Genomic DNA, 17442 nt, shown 5'->3' with positions numbered 1-17442 from the left:
AAGGGACTTCTTGGTGATGTAGGACACATCTTGTGTCCAGTAGTTAAACTTTTGAAATCAACAAAAGTTGCATATTGATTTTTCAATGAGGGAGGAGAATGTTATTTTGAGAATTTTTAACTAGTTTATGGATATTTTTGTGGAAAAGCCAGACACACATTATTATTACACAGCAGAGTATTGTATAAATATATATATATATATATATATATATATATATATATATATATATATATTTGTAGAGCACCTTTTACAATATAATTACAAAGTACTTCACAACAGCATATGTCTTAGGGATCTTTAAAAACTTTGAGAAGATTGGTAAACTCTTGTGGACTTCATTGTCAAGACTTGAGGCTAAAACTAGCTGTATCCTTCAACTGAAATTAAATCTGGCATTTTCTCAAAGGAGGAATAGAGGCTTTGTGTACAAACTTGCTAGCAGACCTCTTCACATTCACTGCACGCCACTGCAACTTCACCTGCTAATGTCATGTGACTGGTATGGGGTCATATATTTTCACCTTACTTCCATATGTGATACTAGTTATAGCATTTATTTCTTGAATAATTATATATATTTTTTGGAACTGAAAATGTGCATCTTTTAGTTCTTAATTCCAATGAGGCCTTTTCACTGAAGACATTTTGACATGTAACTGTTGAAAAGCACAGGTGTAAATAATAAAATTAATGATTGCTGAGTTCCATTTAGCAGCAGTTTCAGGACCTTCAGGTTATGGCTTACTGGGACACTTGAATAAAACAGAGCCATTGTTAATGTTACTAACACATGTGCTTTTCCTACTATGATAAGTCAAATGTCTGCTGTGAAAAAAGGCCAATTGTTGCTTATGGCCATGTGTTTTGTCAGTTTTTTTTATTGGAACACAATATCCCCACTACACACAGCAGTCCATCTTTAGAAACCTTTCACATTTTGAAGTATTCAAGACTGCTCAAAATCACCCATCAACAACAAAAGATGAAAATGAAGAAAAAGTGTGCGGTTGTGAAAGTGCTGATGACTTGTTGATGACATCTCTAGGTGTTGATGGCAAGGTTACAATACAACTATTGCCTGTATATGTGCAAATGTAAGAATAAACATTTTCCAATAGCTTTAAACATGCAGTAGTCTTATTGTGCCAAACAAAACATATTTTTCTCACTTTTTATAAATGTGAATCATTGTATGGCTTTGTACTCATTTCACAAAACTTAAGGCTGCACTATCTGGAAGTGTTTTGTCACATTTTACATTGGGTTGCATTCTATGATTAAAGCCTTGTATGTAGTACAGTAAACACTTAAGTCACTGAGTCTTGTGAAGCTTTAAAGAAAAGCAACAAAAAAAATCCACTACAATGCACCAAAAGTTAGTTTCAATTGGCATAGAATCATATACTAAAGTATAGTGAAAAATGTATGAGAAAAAAAGGTGTAATTATGGTGACTGTATGTTTCAGGAACTGACCGGGAACAGATTGATCATTCTCAGCTATTTTCAGTTCAATTTCAGTTATGGTCTGGTATTCAGTAAAGCAGAGGTGCCAACAGAATTCTGATGTTGGCGTCCACAGCAAGCAATAACCTAATGTACAACTGAAATGAAATACCATGCTGTAAAACTTTATCACTGGATTTGCAAAAACTCTAACCAAATCAGTGTCAGTGTACTTATGAAATATAACAACAAATAAAGTAAATGGAGATATAGCCTTAATCTATTATTATACATGGACAAGCACTTAAACAAAAGTGTTTAAGCGAGCAAAATACCAAAAAAAGTAGTGTATGGTGGGAAAAAAACATGACAGAATTATTCAATCATTGTGAATTTGCTGCAAGGGATTTTCAGACATTTGTGCACTCATGCCATATTTTCTTCCCTCCTTGCAGTGTAACTTGGGATAAAATAATGAGAAATAATGAGTAATATTTGCTAAGTACACTGTATCTCTCAGTTCATTTAATCCTTCTTGAAAAACAGAAGAGTCAAAAACGTGAATTTCTCCTTTGAGGATCAATGGAGCATCACAAAAAAACAAATGTTACATAAAACACAGCAGAGATGGATTATAGCCTCAGGCGAAGTAGTACTTCTGCCAACAGGATATTTAAGCTTCAAACTAAAGAAAAAAATTCTAACTAAATCTTGCTCAAGCTGACAGAAAAGAAACTAAAAGTAACATATTATGCTCTTGTGTATTAGACACAAAAGATTTATTTAGCATTTTTTCCCATCAGATAGCTAACTCAGAGCTTAAAAGGTACTGACAAAACTTCTACAGAGGTCAGAATTGAAAACTGACGCATTTTGATATTTTCTATCTCTGTGCCGCTTCACCTTTATAAAATGACACGTTTTTGGTCCTGAAAAAGGGGGAATCAAGTTAATTATCTATTTACAACAGGCGACTTAGTCCCACTGCACCCATCGGTGGTGGAATGATGAAAAATGGTTATGTTTATGTTGCTATATAACTTTGCAGAAGGGCAACAAACTCCAGTAACAACATCACCAAGAAGAAGAAGAAAAAGAAGAAATACAGCACCCTTCTCCTCACATGTGAAAACAGAAGGTCAGTTAGTCAGTTGTCTCTTGAGTTTTAAGTTGTTCAGTATTTTCTAGGTAAGACACTTTATTTTCCTTAGGGAGCACTCATATTCAATGGGCCCTTTTGTTGAGAAAGAAGATGCGATTAGATGCCAGATGCCTGACTGACAGCTTGGCTGATAATGCATTGTTGCTGTGACAAAAAAAAAAATCCTTCATTGCCTCATTACAAACTGACCTTAGATAAAAGTTTGTGTTTGGCACATTTTCTGTAATATATCAGAATGAAAACAAAGCACTGCAGAAATATGCTTCATCAGTAATAGACTGATGCCCCCCTCCAGCCCCTGCCAATGTCTACCTCCACCCTCTCTCTCCCTCTGCCTCTCTCTGTCTATTTTTCCTGGAGGCTAATTGTGATTGGCTGATTAAAACAATTACAAAGATAACAAAATCCAATCAAGTATGGACGTTAGCGTCATGCAGATATGTGGACCACCTGGAAAATGTGCTGGATGATTTAGGCGTTTGTCCACGGAGTAGATAGGACGAAACACAGAAAATAAAGGCCTGATCAATATACGTGTCTATTTGAGTTGTGTGTGGACGTCTAAATGAAGAGATTAATGTTTGTTTGTTTTTCTAAACCCACAAGTAACATAAATTAGGTGGCTAAAGAATGTTCAGGGAAATCAGTATGTGGTACATTTTTACATATTTCCATGATTCCTGTCGATCAGATTAGAAGATATGCCTGAAGCTGCTCCTTTCCTCTTTATTTTCACCTTCTTCTCTATCGTATTTTTATCCTCACCTTTAGACCAGCGTTATTATGCAGCTTGTCCCGCTCTGCTTCTCTCTTTTTGCACACATTTAGCAGGCAAGGGAGGTCTGGGACGCCCAGATGTTTGCTGAACTGGAAGCCTGAGTTGGCAGCAGCTGCCAGCCCATCACAGACGAACACAGACAGGAAGTAAAAATATCACCATGCAGTTTAACTTTTAGAACCTCTCCCTCCTTCTTTTCTGCAGCTCGCCTCCTCCTCCATCATCTCCCCTCCTTTCCTTTCTCCAAATAAGAGAGTGAAGTGACTCAGTCATAAACACACACACAGATGTGTGGTGACCACAGAATGGCCTCCAGTTTAAGTTTATGGAGTAGAAAAAAATTTGTTGTGATTGGCAGTTAATCTCCTTATCAAGGTCTCACATACACATATCACCATCCTGCCAGAGCCTGAAAATCCATCCTCTTTTCACAAACCCAGTTGGTGAACTTAAAGGTCATATTTTTAAGTTGTTTTTGCTCTCAGTGATCCTGCTCTATCTCCCAACATCTATTGTCTACTCACCCGATTTTACTTCATAACACATAAAAAGCCGTGAGAGTGAGCGATGGCTGAAGGGAGCGAGCCACAGAGAGACAGAGAAAGAAAGAAAGAAAGAAAGAGGGACCCTGGCAGGAGGCGGAATCCATTTGGAGCACTTAGTCAGCCAAGAGTCCCCAACAACAAAACTCAGAGAGGGAAAATGACCAGCAGGCAGCAGCCACTATGCCGGCCCACCCTTCCAGTGCAATGAGAATAAATTGAAGTATAATGTAACCTAGAAATAACAATCCGGTGCATGTGTGCATGTCTGTTTGGCTTTCCATCAACCAGCTGTCTCCATTCACCATTTTGTTTTCGCCACAGCTGTGACACAATTTTCCAAATTTGCAATGCAATACAGATTTTTAGTGTTGATGTTTAGTGTGTCTGTGTCAGTTTTTCATGTGGGTGATACATTTAATACAGCCTGATTATCATGTTATGCTCAGCCATAACCCGGGGTACAGTGCTTAGTTCTCAGCTCTTTTGACCATACATAAGTGCCAATGAGAGATGTGTATTACTCCTTCTTAAATTATTCAATACACATTTAGCGTAGAAAAGGTTTCAGTCGTAGTCATCTGGACACTGTTTTCAGAATCAAGACGTTTGATCAAAACGATAGAACACTCCTGGACGAATGAGGGACTACACCGTCAATACACATTTAGATCCACAACGACACAGATAAATTTGTAACGATACGTAATTTCATTCAAACAATTAGGATTTCATATTTTTTTTATAACAAAAGTGTGACTTAAATAAATCAATTATTCCCTCAATGTTGCTTTCAAATGCTGAATCAGAAATATCTTAGAAAGTCTTCTGCCACAGAAACAGTAGTGGGCATTGATACACTAGATAACTTTTTAGCTAGAATGGGTTGGTTTTTTTAACCTCAGTTCCTTGGTAACAGTCATCCTTTATAACTTAACTCCGTATGGGAGCATGTCCTTGTAAATAAAAAAGTACATGGCTTCAGTAACAGTTTTGCCTTCAACTGGGAGACGCTACGGGCCAGTTGGAAGTAACATTAGCTGCTAATGGTAGCATAAGTCGTCTTGTGTTTATTCCTCGTCCCAGTAACTATACTGTCAACAAACACATCGGCTTCTTAAATTAGTAGCGAGGTGGTACTGTGATACTGCTGTCCATTTTGAACACTGCTAATTTCAGGCAGCGTTGTACACGTTAGTCCAACATTTTTATCATTGTGGGATAGTTCTGGATGACAGGCACGCAGGTAGTCTTTGTGATTGGGGAACATAGCGAGCTAGTAAGGGAGGGGGGGCGCGTCAGACACACCAACACACACAGAGCCTATTGGCACATGAGTGTTAAGAGATAGAGATACTTAGAAATATTGGTTTCTGACATGCAGAATTTTGGTCGGATCCGTGATCCTGTAACAATGTACCCGAATCTCTGACTGTTGTTTTGGTTTTACGATACATATCGCTTCATCTTTACACCCCTAGTGCCAACTGTATGATACTGCCATATGACATTACATATGGCAGTATCATTAAGCAGCATAATAATTCTTTTTTATTCTGTGAAGCTAGTCCAATAAAAGTGTCCAATGTGTTCTCTGTGAACAATATGTTCTCTATTTTTCCTATTTCATGTTCTTAAAAAATATTAAAAGCAGAATAAAAAAGGAGGGCTGACAAAAATTAAGTCCTTGGCGAGTATCTTAGATGCAGTGTTTTGGGAGCATCTCGTGTTTCGCTGAGGCAAATGATGGAGCCAAAGCTGTTAGTATAAGATGCTTAGAAGTGAACACTAGCCAGCGAAGAATGGCAAAAAATCTTCATTCACAAAGCCTGTGCGAGCTTTTAAGATGGATAATGACAAGCATCTTTTGCAGCCTATTCCTCATCTGCAGTTTGTTGGACGGAATAAAACAATTTTGTTTCCAGGCAGTGGACCTAATCCTGTTCACAGTGAAATGAGTGGCTGGCAACCAGATGTCTGCTCTCCTCAGCTGCAGTTCTGCTCATCTGGCTGGATAAAGTCCAGCAATAGTGACATTATGTCTCAAATGTCTGAACAGCGAGCTGAGAGTGCCCACAGAGAGGCAGACAGGCCATCCTTACTGTAAGCCTTCAGAAAGAGAGAGACGTAGTCGATTACCGGACCTGGGATGGGCATCGATCCTGTATAGCCGTGGGTTGGAATGTCTATACGTGATTTAGAGAGTGCAACGCTATCCACAGCTATAAGGCCTGATAGACAAGCATTTTTCAGGATCGAACAAACCATTGTGGTCCTAATGCAGGTACCTACTTCTTCAAGGAAAAAAATGAACACAAACATGCAGGTATGTGGGTGCAAAGAGCGCAGTTTGTTTTCACACACTCAGGATTGTGGGAAATGGTGACTGTGTTCAAGTCACTCAATAAGAATAAAGCTTAGTGAGGAAAAAAATATTTCATCTGCTGCCACTCACTGTGGAGGATTACTAATTCTGTAGTATATATTTACAGTAAATAGGGGTAGACAAAATATTACAAACATTGGATGTAATGGAATCCAATACAGCACCACCACTAGCTATAGCCTTAAAAATAACCATAGAGATCAGTCAACACCTCTCTGCTATAGACCCCATTTATTAACATGTGTTTTGTATCTGGATTTCTTATCTGGATAAGGAAAATTTTATGTTAATGCATGTAGATAAAGGCAGAATCTGGACTTGGTCAGACTTGTATCATGATGAGATCTTAGCTAAGTGTATGCAATCAGTTATGTCTGTGCCACAGCCTTAAAAAAAGCAGAATAAGTTAAATGTCACCTAACGCCGCCTCTTCCTGCTATCTCTAGAAATTCAGGCTAAAACAAGCCCCCAGTAACAGTGCTGGGCTTTAAGGCGATTTTGGCTTAGTGGCCACAGTCCAAATTGCAGGTCACATGAAGCCCGCTGGCTCAAAAAGACTTTTTTTCATACATAATTATTACAAAATGCTGTTGTAAAATGATTTCTGAGTGTCAAACACTCTCTCTTTGTATCATCAGAATATGTACAATTAGGTCCAATAAAGATTAAGTGAAAAGTTGTATGAGTAATTTGCTTTCGTGCCATTCATGTGTTTGGGAAGCCATCAGGAAGTCAGGAAGGACCCGAAAAAGTTTTTTTCCCGTTTAAGTTACCTGGTGAGCAACTTTGATTTGAATGAATGGAGTGCCCCATCTTGGACTACTGCAAGTTCTTTTAATACATCCAAGAGCAAAAAAGCTACAGACAACTTCTTCCTAGTCAAACAAAAAATAAGTAGAGCCCATACAACAGCAAGTCACAGCCTGGCAGTTCCACCTACCTAATTTACATACTGAGATCTGATCACAATAGGCCTTTCTGACATTTTGACTTGTCATAGTCGCAAAAGCACAGGTATTACTAATAACACTAAAGATGGCTCTGTTCTATTCAAGATTCCTAGAGAGAGTGACAGTGAGCCAGCATGCACAATACCAGGACCTCGAAATCAAAGCAGCTAAATGGAATTCAGCCATCATTAATTTTATTATTTACACCTGTGCTTGTAGTACTGTGACATGTCAAAATGTCTTCCATGAAAAAGGTCTATTAGGATGACAAGAACACTTATTAAAGTGAAACTATGTAACTTTTAAATGTTCAAAAAGTACATTGTTTCTCATAAAAAACTAAATTTAGATTTCTAAGCAATAAAAATAATGTACCACACCCACACCCACGTCATATCTTCACAAACAACAAGGTGTAAACTAACATTGTGAGGACAAAGCAAAGACACACTCCATAGCAGTAGTGGTGGTATGGTGTTCATTATTTGCCGGCCACAATAATACATAAAAAGAACAAGAAGGAAGGTGACCACAACAAAGATGTCAGAGGAAATTCAACAGCCACCATCCACAGGGATGTTAGGTTACAAGTAAGAGGAAAAGAGTAAGATGTAGAAGGTGTAGAATAACCCTTGTTCCAAAAAAAATATGATGGAAAGAAGCGAAGCAACAGCTGGGTTTCCAAACAGACTCGGAGACCGCGCCTGCTTTACTTTACCTGCAATGTGACTTCTAACAATGGTTTCCAGTATGCATTGGATGCATTCTTCTGTGCTGTTTGTGGCCACAATTCAGTATCCTAACGTTAGAAGGGTGACTGCTACAAAGTAAACTAAGGTTAGAGTTCATTTTATTTAGCGGAAGCATAGGTAACACCAAGTTACACAAGCTAGCATAACTGGGGTTTTTTTGTCATAATGTTACCACTAATAGTAACTGCATATACTGTTTGCATTTTGACTGTAGACACTTAATGCTCCCTACTGCTCTGTAAAAGATACATAGTATCACTTTAACACTAGGTGTAAATTCAAAGGCATGTAATCAGATGTCATTAACAAAATAACATCTGATAAGACTGCATACTGTTAGAAGCTATAAATATGTTCAGTGTCCAAAAAAAAAGTAGGTAGGATTTATTGCAGGGTTGTTGTATTAATTTGCATTAGATGCAGTATACCTAATAAATTGGTAACACAGTATAACTGTGACATCAGCTGTCTGGCCAACAGAGCAGCATTAGTCCAGATCAAAAGAATAATGATTCACACTAGGTCACCAGCCATAAAAAAAATCAACACACAGATGGATTAACGATCATTAAAGGAAGAGATGAAACAAACAATTTGTGCCTAAAAGAAGCCCAAACATATTCCATCACTTTGTCCTCTTCTCCCTTTAAATACCAGCTACAAATCTGATTGCTGTGTTTCATTCAATTTAGTTTGCCATTTGTAGCTAATTAATCTAAATTTCCCTGCTACCTGATGATCAAAACAAAACAGATTGCCAAGATCAGGTGGCTTCTGTTTATCAACACTATTAAACCCTAATCTGAGTGCTGAAAGGGATGACTTGCATTGTAAATAACACAGAATTCGTGCCTATAAACCAAAACAGTGCTTTCATAAAGTCACAACTGGAATAATCAATGAAAATATGGATAAATCATTGATCAAATGATGAATGCCTAGTTCATTCAGGGATCCAACTCCAACTCCTACTCCTAAATAAAAAAGCGTTTTCTCCCAATTATCTACCCCTCTTCACTGGAACTTCTGTCAAAATTGGACCCACGTGTATTGATATTCTCAAAGATGTACTGGCAGACATTTTATCAGATCAACGTAGGAAATTTAACTCTTTCTACCTAATTGCTATTCTTCCTCTGGTTCCGAAAGTGTACCACTGCAGCCCCGGCAAGGTGGAGATACTATAGCTTTGTTGTGATCCGGAAGCCTTCATATAGATAAAGTCACATTAACCTGAGTCAGTATAGGTAATATATGGCTTGGGAAATAATAGTGCTACCAAAGTCAGTTGTCCAAATTAATTAGCAAATTGTAGTCAAAAACTGAGAAAATTTGTTAATGGGGGGTACTTGGGGAGTACTACTGCATATCTGAAAAAAGTTGTATAAAGCCTTTTTTGACAAAATCTGATAAATGGACTCACGTGATGTCACTTGAGTGAGTGTCAGTTGGAGTTACGGTTTGATGAAATGAAAAAAATCTGGGGGTGTGGAGTTAGAAAGAAGGGAGCTCACCAGACCTCTGTAGCCCACTTCTCATCTCTGCTTTAGACCAAATGCTCAAGGCTACATTGGCCGCTACTAGCATAACACAGCCAAATCTCCGACCAAACAGTTGCTGGTCTTGTTGCATTGGGTAATGTAGGCGCCAGGTTTTGACAAGGAAGAAGAATACATGAAATAAAAAAGATGATATCTTTGGGTCTGCTTCTTGGATTTTGACTGTCCGTGGTGAGTCCAAGAATGTTATAGGAGTGCAATGCTAAATTGGTTGAGTACCCTTGTGATATTGACTCCATCCACATTGCCCTTCCTTATAGGTTAATTTACTAAGCTGTTGAAGTCATAGTGTAGTCTGCTTCCTTTGAGTGCAAGTTTTTCATTTTACTATTTAATCACAGATTCATCTCTGGTTTATTTTTTCAAAGTAAAATGGCAAGCAAAAAAAGAAAGTCCTTCAAACTAAACAACAAAATACATTGTTGGTGCCCTCTAGAATGACACATAAAAGCGTTTTCCTGATCTGACATCAAGAAAGAAAGAGTAATATTCATCCTGAGCTACAGGAGATGGAGCTGTTTGCAGAGTGGAGCTGGTCTCACTGACTTGAAACAGCTGAGTGCCTCTGGCCAGACTGAAAAGCTGAAATCCTCAACAGGGTGCTGTGACATGGAGAAAATCTCTGGTAGGGTTTAAGTAAGTCATTGCCAGCTGTCATGCTAATGCTCCGCACTAAATGGCCATAATGAATGACTGAATTACTTTTGTGACGTCTAGTGAAATGTTATACGTTGTAGGCTGTTCCCTCAAACCAAGCCAGACACACAGGAAATAGTGGGCTCAAGTTGAATTTTAAACAGTGTGGGATAGCAGTTTCTTTGCAAGTGAGCTGTTCTGCTGCAAAGCTCAAATTGTGCTGCAGTGGCATCAGAAACAAAAGTGATAGAACAGTGGAATTGCTTGGCTGTGACTGGCAGATGCATACATCTTTTATACAAACAAACTTTTTTGAATTACATTAGACAGCTGCTTTTTGTTGCTCACATAGTGTTGCACAAAGGACATTGCAGACGTTTTGCCAAAGACTATAGTCTTTGGCAAAATGTCTGCAACATCCTTGTTTGTATATCTCTATAGAGATATACAAACAATCAGATTTAGTCAAGATACACAGCTTGGCTTTGATTTTTTCCAGCATGACTTTACCCTGCAGAGCAAAAACAAACTGTGGTGAATAAAATGAACTAGCCATAAAAGCTTTTTAAGTGGAGCTGCCTCAGTACTCCCTCCATTCTTTTATTAATTAAGTACCAGTGAAAGTTGCCTGTTGGCATGGAGCATGTGGTAGATTGGCCAGGTCATGGGCAGCAGTGTTTTCTTTGTGCTACTCTCCTTTTTTAAATGCAGCAAATTAGGATAAAGGCTTGCATACAGTGTGCACACACACACGTAAACCCCAGTGGTGTGGATGCAGACAAATAGCCTTAAGATGAGAAAGTTGTAAATTGCTCCCATGGCAGAGTTGGCCAGAAGAGTTGGATGGATTTTTTCATGCTAAGGGAGTGTTTATAACATCATTGTGAGGTTACACACACATCAGCACAAACACTAACCCCTAGGTAGAGTGGGTTCTTATGCTTTTAGGTACCACATGAATACAGATGGAAAGAGAGAAACATATAGAAATAGTATGTATGGGTATGTATAGGCCACACACACACTGGCTAATGCACACATTGCAGAGATGACAAAATCTGGCAGCGAAATCGACGTCAACCAAAACACCCATGAGCACAGTTCATGCTCTGTCACTCTCCTCTCTTTCCCTTTTCTTCCCTTTTCTGACGATCCACATGAATGTCAAAATGGAACATTTCACCTCGGGCTGATGCCCTTTACTTAAAGAGGACCTACCACCAGCAGCCAGTGACATGCAATGATCTGTAAGTGGGTGGAGAGTAGTGTGCAACAATGTGAATGCTTGTGAAGTACAGAGGCAGGGCTGAGAGCACGTGAGACAATTTGAGACGCATTAAATCCAGCATCTAAAACGTCTGATTCATCGATGTGTGTGTGTGTGTGTGTGTGTGTGGTTGCTCTTCTCTCTTGATGTCAACAGTGAGAGAACACAAGAATCCACAACTCCTCTGTGCCAGAGCATTTTTCTTCTTCTTTGACCTTCCACGAATCCCAGCTAACGTGGCCCTCGTGTATGTGTGCATTTGTGTTCAGCTATGTTTACGTATGTGGGTGCGTGCATGTGTCTGTTAGTGTGTATTCCCTACATGTGAGCTTGGATCCATAGTGATGGATTAGGGCTGGAACTGATGTGCTCTCCCACCTGTGAAATGAGAACCAGGGGAGAGGGGACAGGCAGAGGAGGGCTCCATCACACTTGCATCAGGCTTCCTACAGACACAACCTGACACTTTATGATGGTTTGATGGTACACACACATATATACTCATTTTACCCCCCACATTCTCTCTTTCCTTTTCCTTAGAAAAGAGTCCCTTGTAGTGCGAGACACGTTTGACCACATTGTCAAAAAAGGAATGAATGAGGTGAACACATACAAAAAAAATAGAAAAATCTAGCACAGCCAATACCTCTGGAGAGAGATTTTCAAAGTGCAACAAAGAGGCACTGCAATATAACAGCAGTATCATTTACTGTGACATGACTGATGTGTTCTTTTCTTTTCTTTGTGTTGTGTTGTATCTTTGTGTAAAGTATGTTGTATTGCAATGGTGCACAATGGGTATATCATATATATATATATATATATAAATAAGGTTTAGATTTTATGTGGTATACATTATAGATAAATAAGGTTTGGATTTACTGTACAATAATAAATTAAGTTTCACTAATTTACAGTGTTACATGTAGTAATTGTTGTATGTATACCCATATTCATTTTCTCTTTTTCATCACAAAAGCTTAGCAAATCATCTACTTCACAGAGAATATTTCTTAGTTTAAAATGGGAACAGAGTAGTAGTGCTTAAATAGTAGTGTCGAAACACTTCATTGATTAATCAATTAGTCAATCAATAGAAGAAAATCTTAATCAGCAGACAAACATTTTGATAATTAATAATTTAAGTAATTTATCAGCGAAACTGTCAAACATTTGACAGTTTCACTATTTAAGAATCTGATGCTTTTTCCTGTTATATGTCATTGAAAATTCATTTCTTTGGGTTTTTGACTGTTGATTGGACAACACAAGGCATACAAAGACGTCGCCTTGGGCATTTATCATAATTTTCTGGCATTTTATAGACTAAATGATCAACGATTAATTGAAGGCTAAGAGTCAGCCATGCTAGAGGCTCTTGAAGCTGTACGTATAGGCACAGCAGTGTTTTGAGCTGCTAATATCAGCATGCTAACATGCTCACTGTGACGATGCTAACATGTTGATGTTTCGCAGGTATAATGTTTACCATGCTCACCATTCTAGATTTGCATGGTAGCATGCTAACATTTATGAATTATCAATAAACAAAGTACAGCTGAGGCTTATGGGAACATCATTAGTTTTGCAGGTATTTGGTCATAATTAGTTAATGACTTAATGAGTTAATAACAAATGTATTACAATTATTATTAGAATTAATTATTGTCTGGGAACCATGAATGTCTGTACCACATTTTGTACCACATTGGATAATTGAAAACTTTGACTTGCTGGTGGCGCAAGTCAGGGGATCACCAAAGTAATTAGGGTTCATCCTCTAGGCCTCATGAATGTCTGTACAAAATGTCATGTAAATGCCTCCAATAATTATTGAGATATTTCAGTCTGGACTACAGTGGTGGACCAACCGACCAATCAACATTGTCATCCATAGAGCCATCCAATAACAACTGTGTTTACATGACTTACAAGTTGGTGAGAAACAGGGAACAACCAGCAAAGTTTAATATATTTTAATCAGGGCATATGATCTGCAAAAATATATGCAACAACTTCCCACAAAAAGATACTGCCACATGTTGTGTGGTTTAAGTACAAGGCAACAGCAGGCCTGAATAAAATTGCTGTACTTCTCACAAGGTAAACACACACATATCAAATTTAATGCTCATCTCTTTCACCTGCGTGCAAAGGATAGTGAGTTGGGAGATTGCGACTGACTGCACCTCTAAGCAAGCTCATAAACATCTGACTTCCTGTTTTCTTTCATCATGTGCTTATTAGAAAGACTAGCCTGAGGGAGGGCCAGCTTTTACTTTTCTATGATTACTCTTTTAAAGTAGAGAAGGATGTCTGAAACAGGTTGTGCCGAGTCCATCTGTTTGCTGTCAGGTATCTTGAGCGTGCTGGTTCCTCTGTGTGTGTATGAGTGTGTGTGTGTGCTGTATCTACAATATGCATGCACCGCTTGCAGATGTCCAAAAGCTACTTAAGGGCGATAATTTCTCTCTGATTACTCTAATGTGCTACAGTGCTGCCGTCCTGTCTGTGATTTCTCCGTTGCTTGGCAGGACCACACACACCCTCCATATGCTTGCTGACTGTCAGGCGCACAGACACGCACTTATCACTGTGGATGCAAGCTATGAAGAGATGAAAAGGGAAATGAGAAGGCGGGGTGTGGGGGAGAGTGAGAAGAGCAAGAAAATTGTCTCCACTTTGTAATTTGTGCATACTTTATCGAATTCTCCCATGACAGCGCTCGACATTCTTCACTGTGCCTCATTGTGTTCCGAGTTGCAAAACCAGGCTGATAAACATGGATGGCAAATTACATAGTCAGAAACTTTTGAAACAATTGGAGTCTGGGATGAGCTGGGGGTGAATTAATAAATGATATTTGTTCATACATTAGTAAGGAGGGGAGCTGATGAGGTAGGGGTGGGCTGAGCCCAATGTCGTTGACAGATCTGGAACATCAATATTTAACTAGTGTAAACAGATATGATGCACCTCCACACTGGCTTCAGACTATGTTATATGTGTGAATATGACTATGTTATGTGTGTGTGTGTGTGTGTGTGTGTGTGTGTGTGTATTACCTACAGAGTGAGGACATTTTGGAAAGTGAGGACATTTTGTCGGTCCTCATAACTTCAAAGGGCTGTTTGAAGGTTAAGACTTTAAGGGTTAGGTTAGAATTAGGTTATGGTTAGGATAAGGGTTAGGGTTAGGCATTTAATTGTGGGAATGCAATGGGCTAGGGAATGCATTATGTCAATGATCCTCACAAAGAAGTACAAGGATGTGTGTATGTTTGTGCAGACACGTGTGAATTTGAGCGTGTGCTCGAAAGAAAATGTCAAACTTGAGTTAGCTCTCTTTTTTGCATTTCAAGTACAGAGATTAGGTTTGTGATCAATCAAACACTGATCTAATCAGCAACTGATAAGATGTTTAAAAGTTTAAAAAAATATCTAAGCTAAGCTCATGTAAGCCTTCCAAGACTAATGGTACAAAGTAACCATTAATGGGAATGTTTGACTGACTACATTAAAATTTCATTTCATTTGATCATTTATTTTATTCGGACATTCATGGAAAGATTTGAAACTTGAAACAGACTTGCAACTTTGTCTAACAGCCATGTATGATCACTGAGAGGCAGTGCCATCCTACTTTCAAAGGTTGGCAGTCTAGTCGGGACGATTCCAGCTGAGTGGCAGCATACTTGGCTGTGTATTGAACCTGGAAGGCCAAATAGAAGAGGCTCATATATGGCTGCCAGATGTGGTTAGTATTCAGCATATGGACCCAGGCCGATTTGGAATGACATTCAGCTCCAGTTAGCAGCACTTGGGCTAACTTTGGCCCCATACCAGCCGTTAAAATCTTCCCGCAATATAAAACTAGTACACAATCTTCATTCTTTTAGTCAAAAAGTAGTAACCTTTTTTTTTTTTCTTTTAAGCGTGACAAGTTGCACCTTTCTGTAGAACCTTAGGCTTATGCATTATTAACCATCATTCGTCAATCAGGGGTACCAGATTTAGGCCACTTTTGGGACCATTATTTTTTACTACATTGGAATGGTGTGCATCAGCTTTGCATTGAGGTATGTGGGTACATTTTGGGCACAGTACATTTAAGTTAATCTCATAATTGGGTGTAGAATTTTGGGGAGCAGGGTTAATATCAGGTTTGGCATTGGTAAAAGACCAGTGATTAGTCAGCAGTGTCTATGAGACAATCAGGGCTGTAGCTACCATTGAAAACACTAAGGTCGCGTCCTCTCGTGATTCCAGTATTTTAGACTATGGAGTATATTTAAGTTTAAGACTACTTTTAGGACAACAAAAACAAATAAATAAAGGATTTTGTATTTTTCCATCAGAATTATATTCCTGGCAGTGTGGAGAATTCTTTGAAATGAAATCTACAAAGATTTTCTTTTTGGTCTCTGAGGGGTGCATGGGTACAATGGGATGACTCATGCCCTCAGGGTTTCTAAATTTTAATAAAACAAACCCTTTTTTAAGGGTTTCATATTTTGTGACATGAAAGCTAAGTAACAACACTGGACTACCCAATGTTTCTTTTATTCAAAATAACACAATAAAGACAATACATTCTAAAATGATTCCATCTGTGTGTTCACTACTAGTCTTATTGTCTCTGCATATTATTACACTGAAGATCTGGTATCCAGTGGCTGCTACTGCCTCAAGATCACAGTGCACTTCAGGGAGATGCAGCTTGACAGCTGCGTTTGCATGACTGTTACACTGTTACTGTTACTGTTACATTGACAACACAAGGGATACATATAAATAAGAGTCTTGCGCACGAGGTGTTAAAATAAATACAATTTTCTGATAAATGGCGACAAAGACATAGTTGAGTCCTGCTGTAGTTCTTAGCACAAGCGTATCATTTAGCCTGGGTGTCTAGACATCATGAACGTTTTTGAATCATCTAATGAATTTTCTCTTTTCCCTTGAGCAACACGATTCTTTTTACAATATCCTGTTCATGTTCATTATGACCAAGTGCTTTAACTGAGATAACATTTGCCGCTCCGGGGGCTCTTTAATACGCGTTAAGAGTAAAAAAGTCTCTGTGCACCTGTGTATGAGACTGCAGGCTTGCATATGTGTCTTTCTGTAGTGCTGACTGTAGCAGAGGCAAAAAAGCCCTGCAGTCAGAGTTTCTGTTGCTCCTTAATAGTGCTGCTGTGACAGAGATGAGTGGCAGTGAGCAACAACCAGCAGGTCAATAAGAATTAAGGCTGGACAGAAAGAGAGAAAGCCGAGGTACAGAGCCGTTTACAATAAGAAGTGGCCGATAGAAGAGGGGCTGTCCACTAAATCTCAGATAATGTTTGGCTTTGGCTTTATCCAATTGCCGAAATGGTGTGCATGGGGCTCTAATAAGAGCAATATTCAGTATAAAGTTTGGAAGTTTTATCACCTTTCCAAAACCAAAACACAAATTTAAGGAATGGCAACTGGGGGTAAACTGTGTGTTTACCTGCTGTAACATGAGCTGCAATCGTTAGCATGCCTGGCTAACTAGCTTACTATGTACAGTAGTAACCTAGTGTTAAATTTCTTGAGGATACTCTTGTAAAAGTAAAGCATACTGTTACAATTACAATACAAATATTAAAGCATAAATCTAACCAAATCAAATCTTGGGATAACTAGCTCTGCTTTGTAATACACTAACAATGCTGCTCCTTTCCATGTCGTCTATGGATCATCATCATTTTGCTTGGGACATGTAGCTTTAGCTAGGTCCGAAATGAACACCTGCCAAGCACCAAATGTGGGTAGATTTTCCGTTTGATGAGTAAATCTTGGACGGCTATCTGCCACACTGGCGGGTAAATGTTTGCACCAAAATAGTCATGTAATACAAAACTCCTCTACCGCATTTTGGTGTCATTTACAGGCGTACGCTGTCCTCTGCTGTCTGTCGGACTTCGACACACACATACA

Source organism: Siniperca chuatsi, linkage group LG17 (assembly GCF_020085105.1).
Source record: "Siniperca chuatsi isolate FFG_IHB_CAS linkage group LG17, ASM2008510v1, whole genome shotgun sequence".
Taxonomy (NCBI): Eukaryota; Metazoa; Chordata; class Actinopteri; order Centrarchiformes; family Sinipercidae; genus Siniperca; species Siniperca chuatsi.
This window is presented reverse-complemented; position numbering follows the sequence as displayed.